Source organism: Pogoniulus pusillus, chromosome 40 (assembly GCF_015220805.1).
Source record: "Pogoniulus pusillus isolate bPogPus1 chromosome 40, bPogPus1.pri, whole genome shotgun sequence".
NCBI lineage: Eukaryota > Metazoa > Chordata > Aves > Piciformes > Lybiidae > Pogoniulus > Pogoniulus pusillus.
The window spans coordinates 6,569,692-6,586,966 of NC_087303.1; positions in this window are offsets into that span (position 1 = coordinate 6,569,692).

A 17,275-nucleotide genomic window follows, 5' to 3' on the forward strand; every position below is an offset into this window, starting at 1 on the left:
GCCCTTCTCCAAACACCTTCCAGCACCTCAGCATCTCTCTGCAATGGAGGAGCCCAGAACTGGGCACAGCACTCCAGGGGTGGCCTGAGCAGTGCTGAGCCCAGGGGCACAAGAACCTCCCTTGTCCTGCTGCCCACACTGCTCCTGAGCCAGCCCAGGATGCCATTGGCTCTGCTGCCCACCTGGGCACACTGCTGCCTACTCTGCAGCTACTCCCTACCAGCACCCCCAGAGCCCTCTCTGCTGCTTGGGATTGCTGTGGCCAAAGTGTAGAACCCTGCACTTGGCCTTGTTCAACCTCATCCCCTTGGCCTCTGCCCACCCATGCAGCCTGGCCAGGTCCCTCTGCAGGGCTCTGCTACCCTCCAACAGCTCCACAGCTGCTCCTAGCTTGGTGCCATCTGCACACTCACTGCTGCTGGACTCAATGCCCTGCTCCAGATCATCAGTAAAGATATTGAACAGGACTGGATCCTGCAGCCCAGGTGATGCCAACACAAGGACCCCAGAGAGGGTCAGATCCTGCACCTTGGCACCCCCACTCCAGGGCCCTACCTGGGCGAGGTCAGATCCTGCACCCTGTGGAACCCTCCCCCAACTCCAAGATCCCATTGTGCAGGGCCAGACCCTGCACACAGAGGAACTCCCACCCCAGGACCCCACTGTGCAGGCTCAGATCCTGCACACAGCACCCACAGAGCCCCCAGGACCCCCACCAGATGAACACAGACTAAACCCCCATGGGAACAGGCAGCAATTAATGACATTAATTAGGGCAACCAGGGCAGGGGGGGGCTGGGAGCAGACTCAGCATAGCTCAGAAGAGTACTTTAGGTAAGAGCTGCTGGTTTGGATGCAGGCAGTGGGGCTGTGGGTGCAAGGTGGCATGGCCACCCCTGCTCTTGGCCCTGTCCTTGTCTCCACCCTGACCCCATCCCAGCTCCTGCAGCCCAGTGGGTCCGGGTGGGGGTTGGGGAGTCTCAGTGGGCTGAGCCCCCAGCTGACAGCAATGATCCTCCCTAGTTAAAAGCAGCAGCAGCTGCTGGTTCCCAGCCTGCTGCTGGAGAAGGGCAGAGCTGTGGAGCTCTTGGAGGTGAGCTGGGGAGTAAGGAAACCTTTGATGCCCTCTTTGTGCTTGGCTTTCCTGGGGTGCTGGGCTCCGGGGGTGGGCTTTGGGCCTGTCTCATGCAGCTCCCTGGGTGGCTTTTGTGTTTTTTGGTGCTAGTTAAAGATCTCTCAGTGCCCTGGGTGGGTTAAGCATCTCTGAGTGCCCTGGGTGGGTTTTGGTCTTGTTTCACACAGCCCATTGGGTGGGTTTTGTGTTCTTTGGTGCTAGTTAAACATCTCTGAGTGCCCTGGGTGGGTTTTGGTCTTGTTTCACACAACCCATTGGGTGGGGTTTGTGTTCTTTGGTGCTAGTTAAACATCTCTGAGTGCCTTGGGAAGCCCTGAGTGTGCTGGAGGTGCCTGCTGTGATGGTGGCACTGAAGGTTTCTGGGGCTTCTGCTCCCCTTTTCTTTGGCAGGGCTACCAGGAGGTGTTGGACCTGCACTGTGCGTGGCAGCAGCAATGGAGTGTGACTACTGTGTCCCCCTGAGGAAGAAGGCAGTGCCTGGGCACACCTGGCAGAGTCTCCTCTGCCTCCGGCCCCGCCGGCAGAAGAAGAAGTTTGCTTACACCAGCTACATCCACAGGCTGCGGAACCAGGTACAGCCCAGCTGGGCTGGGCACACCTGAGCTCAGCCTGGCCACCCTCCTGCCCCAGCCTGGCTGCTGGCAGGGCCTGGGAAGCTTTGACCTTAGCCAGTGAAAATCTGGACCAGAGCCAGCAGCATGTCCTGCTGCCCCCAGCCAGCCCTGGCCTGGGCTGATGCCAGCAGTGTGGGCAGCAGGGGCAGGGAGGGGATTCTGCTCCTCTGCTGTGCTCTGCTGAGACCTCCCTGCAGTGCTGGGGCAGCTCTGCAGTGCTCAACACAGGCAGGGAGCTGCTGGGGCAGGGCCAGAGGAGGCCACAGCAGTGCTGGCAGGGCTGGAAGGGCTCTGCTGTGAGGCCAGGCTGGGAGAGTTGGGCTTGGGCAGGCTGCAGGAGAGAAGGCTGCAGGGAGACCTTGTGGTGGCCTTGGAGTGCTGGAAGGGCCCAGCAGAGAGCTGGGGACAGAGCTGTGAGCAGGAGCTGCTGGGCCAGGCCAAGGGGGGATGGTTGGAAGGTGAGAGAGGAGCTTGAGAGTGGAGAGAAGGGAGAAATGTTTGGCAGTGAGGGTGGGGAGAGCCTGTGCCAGGCTGCCCAGAGAGCTGGGAGCTGCCCATGGCTGGCAGCAGTGCAGGGGAGGCTGTGTGGGGCTGTGAGCAGCCTGCTCTGGGTGGGGCTGTCCCTGCTGGCTGCAGGGGTGAGACTGGATGAGCTTTGGGGGTCCCTTTGCCATCCAAACCACTTTGGGCTTCCTTGAAACTGAAGGTGAGGTGGATGGGGCTGGGGGCAGCTCTGCTTGACCCATGCTCAGGGGGCAGCTCCTAAGGCCTTGCCAGCCCAGGGGTGGCTGCGCTGATGCCCTGGTGAGCTTCTATCCCTGCGGACCTGCTCCAGCAGAGCATCCTGCCCGGGGCCCGCGGGGGGGGGGGCACACGGGGGCGGGGCCCGCGGGGGGGGGGGGGGGGCACACGGGGGCGGGGCCCGCGGGGGGGGGGCACACGGGGGCGGGGCCCGCGGGGGGGGGCACACGGGGGCGGGGCCCGCGGGGCGCGGCACACGGGGGCGGGGCCCGCGGGGCGCGGAGGCTTGCGGCAGGGCAGTGCTGTGCTGGACCTGCGCAGCAGTAGCGCGGAGCCGCCGCGCCGAGCTGACAGCGTCTCTCTCTCTCTCTCTGTCTCTCTGTCTCCTCTCCCTGCAGACCTGGTCCAGCAGGGCCTCCTGCCCGGCAGCTGCTGCCTTTCCCTGGACGGACGCCCCCGGGCTGCTGGGGGCCGTGGCCGTGGAGTCGGCTCGGCTGTGCCGCCGCAGCCGCAGGAGCTTGCTGGGCCCCCGGGAGGTGCTGCTGGCCATGGAGCTGGTGCTGCTGCGAGAGCTCTGCAGGGCTCGGCCGCCCCCCGCCCCTGCGGGCTGCCCCTGAAGGCTCCGGCTCCGCGGGACTGCCTCGGGAGTGTTTTAACGCGGGTTTGGTAAATAAAGTATTTATTGGCGTTGTTTAGCAGGAGTCCTGCCTGGGCCGGCAGCTGAGCATCACCCCCCGCAGGCACCACCCGAGCCCCTGGCTCCCAGCAGCTGTGCCCTGCTCGTCTCACTGCCTCTTGGCCCCAGCATCTTTAGGAACTTGGACTCGTCTCCAGCAGAGTCCCCCCCAGAGCACAGCCAGGATGTCCTGAGAGCAGCAGGTGGGCTTGGGTCACCGTGGGGCTGGTCACCCCCATGGCCTGAGGGAGGCTGCTCGCTCACCTGCCCCCATAGATACCTGTGGAGCAGCCCTGCCAGCAGGTGAATGGTCCCTGGAGGTCCAAAGAGCACTGCCTGGCTGCAGAAGCCTCTTTGCTCCAGCCCCCTGGGCTGCCTTGGGGCAGCTGGACACCACCTTGGTCCCACCTCTCCTGACCCCCAGCCCCAGGGAAGTGCCAGGCTTGGGGGGGCAGCAGCAGCACCTCCTGGTGGTGGCACTCAGTGACTTCCTTCTAGGCTCTCCATGGAGCCCTTTGCATGCCAGCCTGCCTGGGCACAGGGATGGCTCCAGGCTCTCCAGCCTCCTGCCCACGGATGAGCCACAGGGATGGTTGTGGCAGTGGCAGTGGCAGTGCCTGGCCCCCTGCCTCCCCGTGTGGCTGTTCTCAGTCCCAGCTAAATGCCTCCAGCTCCTGGCAGCACTGCAGCCCCTTCCCTGCAGCAGCCTTTCCAGCTCCTGAGCTACTTCTCCTAGGAGCACGGGCAAGAGGCTGGAAAAGGGATGGATCCTTCCAGAGGGATCTGGCCCTCATCACCTCGTGCTGCTGGCTCAGTGTTGTGCAGTGCCACTCCAGGGGGCTCGCTGTGGGAGGTGGTGCCAGGCCTGCCTACCTCCCCCACCACCCGCGGGGGTCTGGGGGCCCTTGCTGGGCTGTGTGGCAGATAAGGCAGCAGGTGTCACTGGTGTCAAGCAGCTCACGGCTGTGGCTGCCGCCTCTGCTGTGTGCTCAAACTGCTGCTCTTTGCTCTCTCTGTTCTCCTCTGTGTGGTGCGATGGAGAATCCCCCCCCGAGGGTCCCCACCCGATGGGCTTTGGCTGATCCCGTGGCAAATATCAGGCTGGAGGCTGCCTTCAAAGAGCAAGTCCTGCCCTTGGGCGGGTGCAGGAGCCTGGAAGATGGAGATTTGTTGCTCCAGCTGCTGTCTGTGCTGCATGGGATGCACTGCTCCTTGTCCCCTGAGTGCTGAGGGGCTTCAGCTCGCCCCAAGCCCTGTTCTAGCAGCCCTGACTCTAGGCTGAGCAGAGTTGGCTCAAATACCTGCTTCAGCTCGCCCCAAGCCCTGTTCTAGCAGCCCTGACTCTAGGCTGAGCAAAGTTGGCTCAAATACCTGCATCTGGGGTGGGAAGCAACTCCTACAGAGAAGTCCTGGCTGTTGCAGCTGCCCCTGAGAAAAGAGCCAGGCTGTCCCACAGCCCCAGGCTCTGTGGGCTCTGCCTCCAGCATTCCTGGCCAAGGTCTGCTCAGCCTGCCCCAAAAAGCTCAGTGGAGGAGGAGGATTCTGTGCTCCTGTGACACCTCCTGGCTCAGAGCTTTGTCATCCTCTGTGTTTCTCTTGTTACAGCAGGAGCCAAACCAAGCTGAACTCTCACTGCTGCTTGTCCCTGCAGACAGCCCACACCACTTGCTGCCTTCTGGGGCTGGAACCAGATGATCTTCGAGGTCCCTCCCTACCCAAACCATTCTCTGACTCTCTTCTGCTTTGTTTCTGTACCTGGAGGCAGGGCTGGAGAGCTGCTCCTATCTTGCAGGCTGAAGCCTCTCTGTCTGATGGCGACAGAGGGAGCCTCTCCTCCAGCACTGCTCTCTGGCTCCTGCAGCCCCTCCAGTCACTGTCAGGGTGACCTCTGCCTGGGAAACTGAGCTCGGAGGCACCAGCAGCAGAGCAGCTGCTAATAGACATCACCTCTGCTCTGCCCTGCTGAGACCTCCTCTGGAATGCTGAGTTCAGTTTGGGGCTGCACAGTTGCAAAGGGACAGGGATCTGCTGAAGAGAGTCCGGCAGAGGGCTGTGAGGATGATGAGGGGACTGGAGCACTGCTTGATGAGGAGAGGCTGAAGGACCTGGGGCTGCTTAGGCTGGAGAAGAGAAGGCTGAGAGGGGATTTAATCAATGGTTATCAATATCTGAGGGCTGGGGGTCAGGAGGGGGGGACAGGCTCTGCTCACTGCTCCCTGGGCTAGGACAAGCAGCAGTGGATGGAAGCTGCAGCACAGGAGGTTCCAGCTCAGCACAAAGGGGAACTTCTTGCCTGGAAGGGTCCCAGAGCCTGGCACAGGCTGCCCAGAGAGGTTGTGGAGTCTCCTTCTGTGGAGCCTTTCCAGGCCTGTCTGGATGTGTTCCTGTGAGCCCTGAGCCAGATTAGATGGTCCTGCTCTGGCAGGGGAGGTGGACTTGTTGAGCTCTTTGGGTCCCTTCCAACCCCTGACAACCAAGGCAGGTTCCTGAGCAGGGTGGGTGAGGAAAGCACATGTCCTCAGGGTTGCCTTTTCCTCCCTGAAGGACCAGGTCTCACCTGGGTTCAAGAGCCAAGCTGTGACCCAGTACAGACAGACCTGAGGCCAAAGCAGCTCAGCTGTCCCTCTGTGGGGCCCTCAGCAAGCCCTGCACCAACTAGAAGCTATCACAGCACTTTGCTCTTGGAGCTTCTCTTTTCAGTGCCATCCCTGCCTGGGCTCTAAGGTCAGTGATGGTCACAGCACTGCTCGAATCATTCTGCAGCTCCCAGCTCGGATTGCTTTGTCCTTGGAGCAAATTCTCTTCCCAATCTTCTCTTGAGCAGAGCCTGTCCCATGTGGAGCTGTGCTGTAGTGAGTTGGGAGTGGGTACAACAAAGCCACTGGAGCCCTCAGCACCTCCAGATGCAGCACCCAAGCCCCATCAGCTTTGCTGGGCAGTGCTGGGGTGCCCTGCTCCTCTCACTGACTCTTGGCCTCAGCCTTCAGAAGCTTGGACTCATCTTCAGCAGTGGCTCAGCCTGCAGCCAGATGCAGCTCCCAAGTGCTGCTGCCAGGCAGCTCCATCCTGGGGAGAGCAGAGGGCTGCAACATCTTCATAGATGACCTGGATGAGGGCATGGAGTCAGGCATCAGCAAGTGTGCAGATGACACCAAGCTGGGGGCAGATGTGGATGGGTTGGAGGGCAGAAGGGCTCTGCAGAAGGACTTTGACCACCTGGACAGATGGGCAGAGTCCAAGGGGATGGAGTTCAATAGCTCCAAGTGCAGGGTGCTGCACTTTGGCCACAGCAACCCCATGCAGAGATACAGGCTGGGGTCAGAGTGGCTGAGAGCAGCCAGACAGAGAGGGATCTGGGGGTGCTGATTGATACCTGCCTGAACATGAGCCAGCAGTGTGCCCAGGTGGCCAAGAGAGCCAGTGGCATCCTGGCCTGCATCAGCAATGGTGTGGCCAGCAGGAGCAGGGAGGTCATTCTGCCCCTGGACTCTGCACTGCTTAGACCACACCTTGAGTGCTGTGTTCAGTTCTGGGCCCCCCAGTTTAGGAGGGACATTGAGATGCTTGAGCGTGTCCAGAGAAGGGCAACGAGGCTGGGGAGAGGCCTTGAGCACAGCCCTACGAGGAGAGGCTGAGGGAGCTGGGATTGGTTAGCCTGGAGAAGAGGAGGCTCAGGGCAGACCTCATTGCTGTCTGCAACTACCTGAGGGGAGGTTGTGGCCAGGAGGAGGTTGCTCTCTTCTCTCAGGTGGCCAGCACCAGAAGGAGAGGACACAGCCTCAGGCTGTGCCAGGGGAGATTTAGGCTGGAGGTGAGGAGAAAGTTCTTCCCTGAGAGAGTCATTGGCCACTGGAATGGGCTGCCCGGGGAGGTGGTGGAGTCGCCGTCCCTGGAGCTGTTCAAGGCAGGATTGGACGTGGCACTTGGTGCCATGGTCTGGCCTTGAGCTCTGTGCTAAAGGGTTGGACTTGATGAGCTGTGAGGTCTCTTCCATCCCTGGTGACACTGTGACACTGTGACACTGTATGCAGCAGGACATGCCCCCTCTGCAGCAGCATGGGGCTCTGCACACAGCACTTCACCTTCCTGACTCAGAGCATCCTCAGCTCCCAGGATCCTTGCCTCAGGCTCCTTATTTTATCCTGGTTTTCCTCCCTGCTTTTGGAAGTTGAGTTGCTATTGTTAGACACAGGGACCTGAAGCACAGGGGCAGTCAAGTGACTTCCCAAAAGTCTTCCAGAGGGTCCAGTTTGGGGATCATGCCCCACTGACCCTGTGGCAGCAGCAGCATCTGCTCTATGGGCACCCCTTGGCACAAGGTCTCCCCCTGTAGCAGCCCCCAGCAGCTACTCATCCACCCCACCCCCCCCAGTTGTAATCTCCCCAGAGAACAGAGTTGCCTTCCCTGCTCTGGATTCCAACCTCCTCTGACCCCTGGATAGGGAATCCCCTGGGTGGGAAGCCTGGATTCAAAAGGGCCAGCAGGGATTTTACTCCTGGAGGGGAAGTGCCCTGCTGAGGCTGCACACACCAGGTGGGCACCCTTTAAAGGTCCTCTTGGGCACTCCTCTGCCACCCCAAAAAACAGCTCTGGGAGAAGCAGGAGGATGAACCTGGGCCTGAAAGGGCTTTTCAGGAAGGGTTTTTGGTTGATGCTTTCTATCAGCCTCTCTAAACCCTGTGGGTGGCAGAAGCCTCGAGGGGCTGAGGAAGCAGAGAGGTTAAAGAGAGAAGAGTCTCAGGCTGCAGGTCCAAAGTGGAGAGAGGAAGACTTCTGCCCCTCAGGAGCTCTGAAGGGGCACCACAGCTTTCGTGCTTCGTGACTCCAAGGGATGGGTTTGTGCTATTTGTGTTCATGGAATCCTGCAGCTCTCTGGGTGGGAAAAGCTCTCCCAGATCATCCAGCCCAAGCAGCAACCCAGCCCCACCCTGGCCACCAGACCATGGCCCCAAGGGCCATGGCCACAGGGTTCTGGAACACCTCCAGCCATGGGCACTCCACCAGCTCCCTGGGCAGCCTCTGCCAGTCCCTGGCCACTCTTGCCCCAAAGAAGTTTTTCCTCATGGCCAACCTCACCCTCCCCTGGCACCATTTCAGGCCAGCTCCTCTCACCTGATCCCAGGCAGCAGAGCCCAACCCCCACCTGCCTGCAGCCTCCTCTCAGGGAGCTGCAGAGAGCAATGAGGTCTCCCTCAGCCTCCTCTTCTCCAGGCTGAACCCTCCCAGCTCCCTCAGCTGCACCTCCCCAGACCCTTCCCCAGCTTTGTTGCCCTTCTCTGGCCCTGCTCCAGCCTCTCAATGTCCTGGCAGTGAGGGGCCCAAACCTGAACCCAGGATTCCAGCTGTGGCCTCAACTGATCCCAGGAAGAAGAGACCAACCCCAACCTCACTGCAGCCTCCTCCAGGGAGCTGTTGCCTCTGCTCAGGACCCTGCTGGCCTTTTTCAAAGCAAGACCTGAAACCAGCCCAAGCCTCTCAGGGGCAGGGTCCAGCTGTGGGCTCAGAGCTTGGCCAGAGCCTCTGCAGCAGAGGGTCCACAACAGAGCAGCTCTGGAGGACCAAGCAGTGAGGCTGCTCTGGAGCAGGGACAGGGAAGAGCCATCAGGAGTTGTGTCCTCTCCTCCCACCTGTCCCCTGCCTGCTCCAGCTGATGAGCTTGAAAAGTGCCTTCAGAGCACACCCCAGTGCCTGGGCAGGAAGGCTGGCAGCAGCCAGAGCTGCCCCACGCTTTGCTTTGGAGATCTAACTGCATTTCAGCTGCTCATGAAGAGCAGGAGAGGCAGAGCTGGGGCCGGGGCTGCCCTGCAGCTGGCCTGAGCTGCTCCAGGAGGTGTGTGCTGGTCCTGTGCCTGCCCCAGGCACTGGTGAAGAGCTGTGCCAGGGCCAGCAGGTGGCTGGGGACAGCAGAAGGGATGTGGCTTGAGGCCACTCTGCCTGTGCTGAAGAGCCAGGGCCCACTGTGCCAGGCTTGAGAGGGTTCCAGCTCCCCTGCCAGTCCTTGCTGGCTCAAATGCAGCTCACACCTGCCTGGCTTGGGAAGCAGCAGAGCTGTGCTTGGCCCTGCAGCTCTGAACAGCACAGGGAAGAGTGCTTGCAGGGCACAGGGTGGCAGCTCCGTGCCAGTGTGTGTCTGAGTTCAGCCTGGAACTCCACCTAGGTAGGTCTGGGCACATCCAAACCACATCTCTGGAGCACAGCAGAGAGCAGGCACAGAATTCCCTGAGACCTGACTGGCAGGATGGGAATGAGGACAAGAGATGAATACAGAAACAGCTCTGAAGGATGTCCTGAGCTCATCCTCTGCCTGGGCTGCCTCTGCAGCATGAGCTTTGCCTTTGATAAATCCCATTCATAGAACCACAGCATGGGCTGGAAAGGTCACCTAGGCCAGTCCTGCAGCCAGCAGGGACCTCCCCACCCTGGGCAGGCTGCTCACAGCCCCACACAGCCTCCCCTGCACTGCTGCCAGCCATGGGCAGCTCCCAGCTCTCTGGGCAGCCTGGCACAGGCTCTCCCCACCCTCACTGCCAAACATTTCTCCCTTCTCTCCACTCTCAAGCTCCTCTCTCACCTTCCAACCATCCCCCCTTGGCCTGGCCCAGCAGCTCCTGCTCACAGCTCTGGCCCCAGCTCTCTGCTGGGCCCTTCCAGCACTCCAAGGCCACCAGAAGGTCTCCCTGCAGCCTTCTCTCCTCCAGCCTGCCCAAGCCCAACTCTCCCAGCCTGGCCTCACAGCAGAGCCCTGCCAGCACTGCCAGCACTGCTGTGGCCTCCTCTGGCCCTGCCTGTGCTGTGCTGAGCACTCCAGAGCTGCCCCAGCACTGCAGGGAGGTCACAGCAGAGCAGAGGAGCAGAATCCCCTCCCTGCCCCTGCTGCCTACACTGCTGGCATCAGCCCAGGCCAGGGCTGGCCGTGCTCAGTGCCAGCTCACCTCCAGCTTTTCTCCTTCCTTCATTTCTCCCTTAGCTTCCTCTGCTGTTCCTCTCCCATTTTACCCCCCAGGCCACCTTCCTCCTTCCCCCAGTTGCTGTGCTGCTAAGTGGCTGCCCCTGCTCTCCCTCCTTGTCAGTGGGTGGCAGAAACTGTTTCCTCTTCTCTCCTTCAGAAGGGAAGTGGAGGAGAGCAACACAAGGCAGGAACATTCCCAGGCCATCTCAGGCACTCCTGGAGTGTTCTGCAGCCAAGAGGAGGATGTCAAACTGTGCCCAAAGCTCCAGAGTGAGCTGTGCCACTCCAGTGGATGCTCTGCCTTCTTCTATGGACTTTTCCAGGAAGAACTATGAAGAGAGGAGTGAGCCCTGAGGGTCTCTGGTGTCAGCTCTGCACAGGCAGGCAGTGGTTTACAGGGGGAGCATCACTGCTGCCCCAGCACACAACTGAGCAGCCTCTAAAAGCAGACAGGCAAAGGCCACCAGGCCTTAGCTTCTAACCAGGGAAAACCTTTCCCAATCCTATTCCTGAGAATCCTGCTGAGGATGTTTTTCTTCCTGGGAGGAGAGGGTGGAGGAGCCAGAGGAGGAGGAGGAGGAGGAGGCAGCAAGATGGATTGTGGGACTGCCCCATCCCACTGCAGCATTCAGCAGTCCTCATTTCCTCCCTGCTGGAGAGGAAGGAACTTGTTCTGTGGCAAAAGCTTTGCTGTGAGCCACTCCAAATCCACAGCCGTGCTGGGGACTGCCCAAGCTGGGCTGGGAACTCAGCCAAAGCCACCAAACTCCTCAGAGCAGAAAGCAAATGAGGTTCAGCAGCTCAGCCTAAGGCAGCCTGGGTGAGGCTAACACCAGTGCCATGGACAGACAGACAGACAGACAGACAGAGTCTGCTCAGAGGTTGGCTGGTGATACCAAACTGGGAGGCTTGGCTGAGACACCTCCAGGCTGAGAGCTGGGCACAGAGGAACCTGATGAGGTTCAGCAGGGAGCAGGGCAGAGTCCTGCAGCTGGGAAGGGACAATAACTGCAGCAGGACAGGCTGGGAGGGGATCTGCTGGGGAGCAGCACTGTGGAGAGGGAGCTGGGAGTGCTGGTGGGCAGCAAGTCCTGCATGGGCAGCAGTGAGCCCTGGGGGCCAAGAGGGCAAATGGGGTCCTGGGGGGCGTTAAGAGGAGTGTGGGCAGCAGCTCCCACTCTGCTCTGCCCTGGGGAGACCTCATCTGGAATCCTGCATCCAGCTCTGGGCTCTCCAGTTCAGGAGGGACAGGAATGTGCTGGGGAGAGGCCAAAGGAGGGCTGTGAGGATGTTGAAGGGGCTGAGCAGTGCCCTGTGAGGAGAGGCTGAAGGACCTGGGGCTGCTTGGTCTGGGGAAGAGAAGACTGAGAGGGGACCTGAGCAGTGTCTGTAAATATCTGAGGGCTGGGGGCAGGAGCAAACTGCTCACTTTGGGCCTGGGATAGGACAAGGACAAGGGATGGAAACTGCAGCACAGGAAGTTCCACTTCTTGACTGGGAAGGTCCCAGAGCCCTGGCACAGGCTGCCCAGAGAGGTTGTGGAGTCTCCTTCCCTGGAGCCTTCCCAGCCCTGTCTGGATGTGTTCCTGTGTGCCCTGGGCTGGATTCTATGGCCCTGCTCTGGCAGGGGTTGGACTGGAAGCTCTCCAGACACTAACATCTGTCATCTCTCCATGCCTGGAGGTGTGGTGCTGAGCCTGAACCCACCCTTACAAGCTCAAAAGTGATGGAAACTCAGGCTGAGCTCTGAGATCCCAGCTCAGGCTGAGCTCTGAGATCCCAACTCAGGCTGAGCTCAGAGATCCCAACTCAGGCTGAGCATTGAGATCCCAGCTCAGGCTGAGCACTGAGATCCCAACTCAGGCTGAGCTCAGAGATCCCAACTCAGGCTGAGCACTGAGATCCCAACTCAGGCTGAGCTCTGAGATCCCAACTCAGGCTGAGCACTGAGATCCCAGCTCAGGCTGAGCATTGAGGTCCCAGCTCAGGCTGAGCTCAGAGATTCCAGCTCAGGCTGAGCACTGAGATCCCAGCTGAGGCTGAGCATTGAGATTCCAGCTCAGGCTGAGCACTGAGATCCCAGCTGAGGCTGAGCATTGAGATCCCAGCTCAGGCTGAGCATTGAGATCCCAACTCAGGCTGAGCATTGAGATCCCAGCTCAGGCTGAGCATTGAGATCCCAACTCAGGCTGAGCACTGAGATCCCAACTCAGGCTTAGCTCAGAGATCCCAGCTGAGGCTGAGCACTGAGATCCCAGCTCAGGCTAAGCTCTGAAATCCCAACTCAGGCTGAGCATTGAGATCCCAACTCAGGTTGAGCTCTGAAATCCCAGCTGAGGCTGAGCACTGAGATCCCAGCTGAGGCTGAGCTCTGAGATCCCAGCTCAGGCTGAGCATTGAGGTCCCAGCTCAGGCTGAGCTCAGAGATCCCAGCTCAGGCTGAGCACTGAAATCCCAGCTGAGGCTGAGCATTGAGATCCCAGCTGAGGCTGAGCATTGAGATCCCAGCTCAGGCTGAGCATTGAGATCCCAGCTCAGGCTGAGCATTGAGATCCCAGCTCAGGCTGAGCTCAGAGATCCCAACTCAGGCTGAGCATTGAGATCCCAACTCAGGCTGAGCTCTGAGATCCCAACTCAGGCTGAGCACTGAGATCCCAGCTCAGGCTGAGCATTGAGGTCCCAACTCAGGCTGAGCACTGAGATCCCAACTCAGGCTGAGCTCTGAGATCCCAACTCAGGCTTAGCTCAGAGATCCCAGCTGAGGCTGAGCACTGAGATCCCAGCTCAGGCTAAGCTCTGAAATCCCAACTCAGGCTGAGCATTGAGATCCCAACTCAGGCTGAGCATTGAGATCCCAACTCAGGTTGAGCTCTGAAATCCCAGCTGAGGCTGAGCACTGAGATCCCAGCTGAGGCTGAGCACTGAGATCCCAGCTCAGGCTGAGCACTGAGATCCCAACTCAGGCTGAGCTCTGAGCTCCCAGGTTCCTGTGCTCTGCCTTCAGGGCACAGTCTGGGGGTGTCAGTAACCCTCTCCCCCATGTGTGACACCCAAATGGTTTTCATTTAAATTCTTATGAACAGAAGGAATTCTTTTGAGTCTGCAGAGCTCTGACAGAGCTGAGCCAGCTCCATGCTGCTTCCATGATGGTCACAGACATCACAGAATCAGGCAGGGTTGGAAGGGAGCACAAGGAGCAGGCAGTGCCAACCCCCTGCCATGCCCAGGGACACCCTACCCTAGAGCAGGCTGCACACAGCCTCAGCCAGCCTGGCCTCAAACACCTCCAGCCATGGGGCCTCAACCCCCTCCCTGGGCAACCCATTCCAGCCTCTCACCACTCTCCTGCTCAACAACTTCCTCCTCACCTCCAGCCTCACTCTCCCCACCTCCAGCTTTGCTCCATCCCCCCCACTCCTGCCACTCCCTCACAGCCTCAAAAGTCCCTCCCCAGCTTTTTTGGAGCCCCCTTCAGATCCTGGCAGGCCACAAGAAGGTCCCCTGGGAGCCTCCTCTGCTCCAGCCTGCACAGCCCCAACTCTTTCAGGCTGTGCTCACAGCAGAGCTGCTGCAGCCTCTCAGCATCCTCCTGGCCCTGCTCTGGACACTCTCCAGCATCTCCACAGCCCTCTTGTCCCAGGGGCTCCAGAGCTGGATGCAGCACTCCAGGTGGGGTCTCAGCAGAGCAGAGCAGAGGGGCAGAATCCCCTCCCTGGCCCTGCTGGCCACACTGCTGCTGCTGCAGCCCAGGCTCTGGTTGCTCTCTGGGCTGCAAGTGCACACTGCTGGCTCCTGCTGAGCTTCTCCTCCAGCAGCACCCCCAAGTGCCTCTCCTCAGGGCTGCTCTCCAGCCTGGCACTGCCCAGCCTGGATTGGTGCTTGGCATTGCCTCGACCCAGCTGCAGGACCTTGCCCTTGGTCTCGTTGCACCTCCTGAGCTTGGCTTGTGCCCAGATGATTCCCAACGTGGTTCTCCATCCTTCCCCCCAGCCTACCTGGCTTGAGGCTGTGCAGCAGAGCACTGCTTCCTCTGCAGCAAGGCAGCTGGAGGGACACACTGAGGGCAGTGACTCCTCATCCAAAAATCCTGGAGGAGAGCATCTGGCTGAAGGCTGCTTGCAGTCAAATGACTGCCTGGAGCTGTGAGGCTGTTGAAAAGAGGAGAGGAGCAGAGAACACAGAGCTGGAGAGGTGTCAGATTATCTAATCCCTCTCTTGCACAACTTCAGCCCTTCCTGGTGGATCTTTGTCCAGTCTGTGAGTTTGCTTCCCCTCTCCCTGAGGGTTAACACAGAATGGGTTGGGTTGGAAGAGATCTCAAAGCTCAGCCAGCTGCTCCTATTCTATTCTATCCTACCCTACTCTATTCTATTCTAATTCTATCCTATCCTATCCTACTCTACCCTACTCTATTCTATCCTGTTCTATTCTACTCCTATTCTATTTTATCCTACCCTACTCTATTCTATTCTAATTCTATTCTAGCCTATCCTACTCTACCCTACCCTGTTCTATTCTATTCTATCCTGTCCTGTTCTATTCTACTTCTATTCTATTCTATTCTATTCTATTCTATTCTATTCTATTCTATTCTATCCTACTCTATTCTATTCTAATTCTATTCTATCCAACCCTATCCTATCCTATCCTATCCTACTCTACTCTACCCTATTCTATTCTATCCTGTTCTATTCTACTTCTATTCCATTCTAACCTATTCTAATTCTATTCTATCCTACCCTATTCTATTCTATCCTACTCAATTCTACTCTAATTCTATTCTATCCAACCCTATCCTACTCTACTCTACTCTACCCAATTCTAATCTATTCTGTTCTATCCTGTTCTATTCTACTCCTATTCCATTCTATCCTATTCTAATTCTATTCTATCCTACCCTACTCGATTCTATTCTATCCTACCCTACCCTATTCTATTCCAATTCTATTCTCTCCTATCCTATCCTGTCCTATCCCCTCCCAACCCATCCCATTCCCAGTTAAGCTGCCTGCAGTGGGGCTCTGTTTGAAGTGGGAATGCCTGTTCCAGGGGCAAGCTTCCAGATACCAAAGGTGCAGCAAAGTGCCCGGGCAGATGCCTCCCAGACAGCCCAGAGCATGGGCAGGGGCTGCAGAGGAGCTGCCTTTTACCTCCAGATCGTTCAGACCCTTGGATCTTAGAAGAGCTGGCACAGGGACTTGAGCTGCCTAGCTCCAGGTGACAGCCATCCATGCCAGCCAGCAGGGTGCCATGCCAGCCAGCAGGGTGCCATGCCAGCCAGCATGGTGCCATGTCACCCAAGGGCTCCTGAGGGCATGAACCTTCCCAACCAGTCACTAGAAACTGTGTTGCAACTGCCAAGATGCTTCTTCCCAAGCCTTCAAGCCCAGCAGCTGCCAGCCTGGAGCTGTCCTGGCTGTGGCACAACCGCCCCAGACATGAGTCAAAGATGAGTGAGCACAGCAGAGGCTGCTGGCAGGGAGCTGCAGCTCTGTGCTGGGCTTCAGGGGAAGCTGGGAAGGGCTTCGTGGGAGAAGATAAATCAACACCCCCAAGATCAAGGAGTGGAGCTGAGTGTGGCTTAGAGATTCAAAGTAAATCACAGAAGCAGAGAATGGGACCAGGGACCTCCAGAGAGCATCCAGTCCAACCCCCTGCCAAAGCAGCATCACCAGGGCAGGGCACACAGGAACACATCCAGAGGGGTCTGGAAAGTCCCCACAGGAGGAGACTACACAACCTCTCTGGGCAGCCTGCTCCAGGCCTCCAGCAGCCTCACACCAAACAACTTTCTCCTCCTGGGTCCCAGACTGTGCCCATTGCTCCTTGTCCTGTCCCTGGGCACCACTGAGCAGAGTCTGGCCCCAGCCTCTTGCCCCTCAGCCTTTAGCTCTTGCTGAGCATTGCTCAGCTGCCCTCTGGGGCTGCTCTTTGCAGGCTCTCAGCCCCAGGGCTCAGCCTGTGCTCACCACACAGATGTTCCAGTCCCTTCATCATCCTCAGAGCTTCTCTTGGACTCTCTCCAGCATTTCCCTCTCCTTCTTCAACTGCAGAGCCCAAAACTGCCCACAGCACTCCAGGTGGAGTCTCACCAGGGCAGAGCAAAGGGGGAGGAGAACCTCCCTCGATGGGACAGCCAGGGAAGTCCTGGATGTGCACCTCAGTGGCTTCCAGCTAAGGTGGCATGCAGGAGGCTTCCCTGGAGCTGCAGCCTCACCTGGCTTGGCTGGGAGCTACCAGAGCCTGTGATCAGCAGATCTGTTGTGGGCTCAGGCAGAGGAGAATTCTCTGGGTTCAAAGAAGTGCAACGACTGAGGGCACCTTGGCAGCAAGTCCCTTGGGCAGGGAGCTGGGCTCAGCCTCCCCAGGCCCCCTCCCCTCCTGTCTGGGTGTGTGAGGAATGCAGCCAGAGTCTGCTGTAAATCAAAGCAGAGACACAAAGCGTGGCAAAGGATGCAAGGGTGCTGAGTGTGATCTAGGAGAACCCAGGGGCCAGGGGGAAAGGGAGGTGATTCTGCTCCACTCTGGAGAGACCCCACCTGGAGTAGTGCATCCAGCTCTGGAGCCCCTGGGACAGGAAGGATCTGGAAGATGTCCAGAGGAGGTGCAGGAGGATGAGCAGAGGGCTGGAGCTGCTCTGCCGTGGGGACAGGCTGAGGGAGTTGGGGCTGTGCAGTCTGGAGAGGAGAAGGCTTCCAGGTGACCTTATGGTGGACTTCCAGGATCTGAAGGGGGATGCAAGAAAGCTGGGAAGGGACTTTTTAGGCTGTCAGGTAGTGATGGGACAGGGGGGAATGGAACCAAGCTGGAAATGGGAAGATTCAGCCTGGATGTTAGGGAGAAGTTGTTCAGCAGGAGGGTGCTGAGAGCCTGGCACAGGCTGCCCAGGGAGGTGGTGGAAGCCTCATCCCCGGAGGTCTTTCAGGCCAGGCTGGATGTGGCTCTGAGCAACCTGACCTGGTGTGAGGTGTCCCTGCCCATGGCAGGGGGTTGGATCTGGCTGGTCCTTGTGGTCCCCTCCAGCCCTGGCAATTCTGTGACTGTGCTGAGCTGCCTGAAGCTCTGCCAGGCCATTTCTGCAGGCCCCTCTGGGTGGCAGCTCGACCCTCTGCCCTCTCAGCCACTTGCCCAGTTGGTGACAGCAGCACCCACTGTGCCA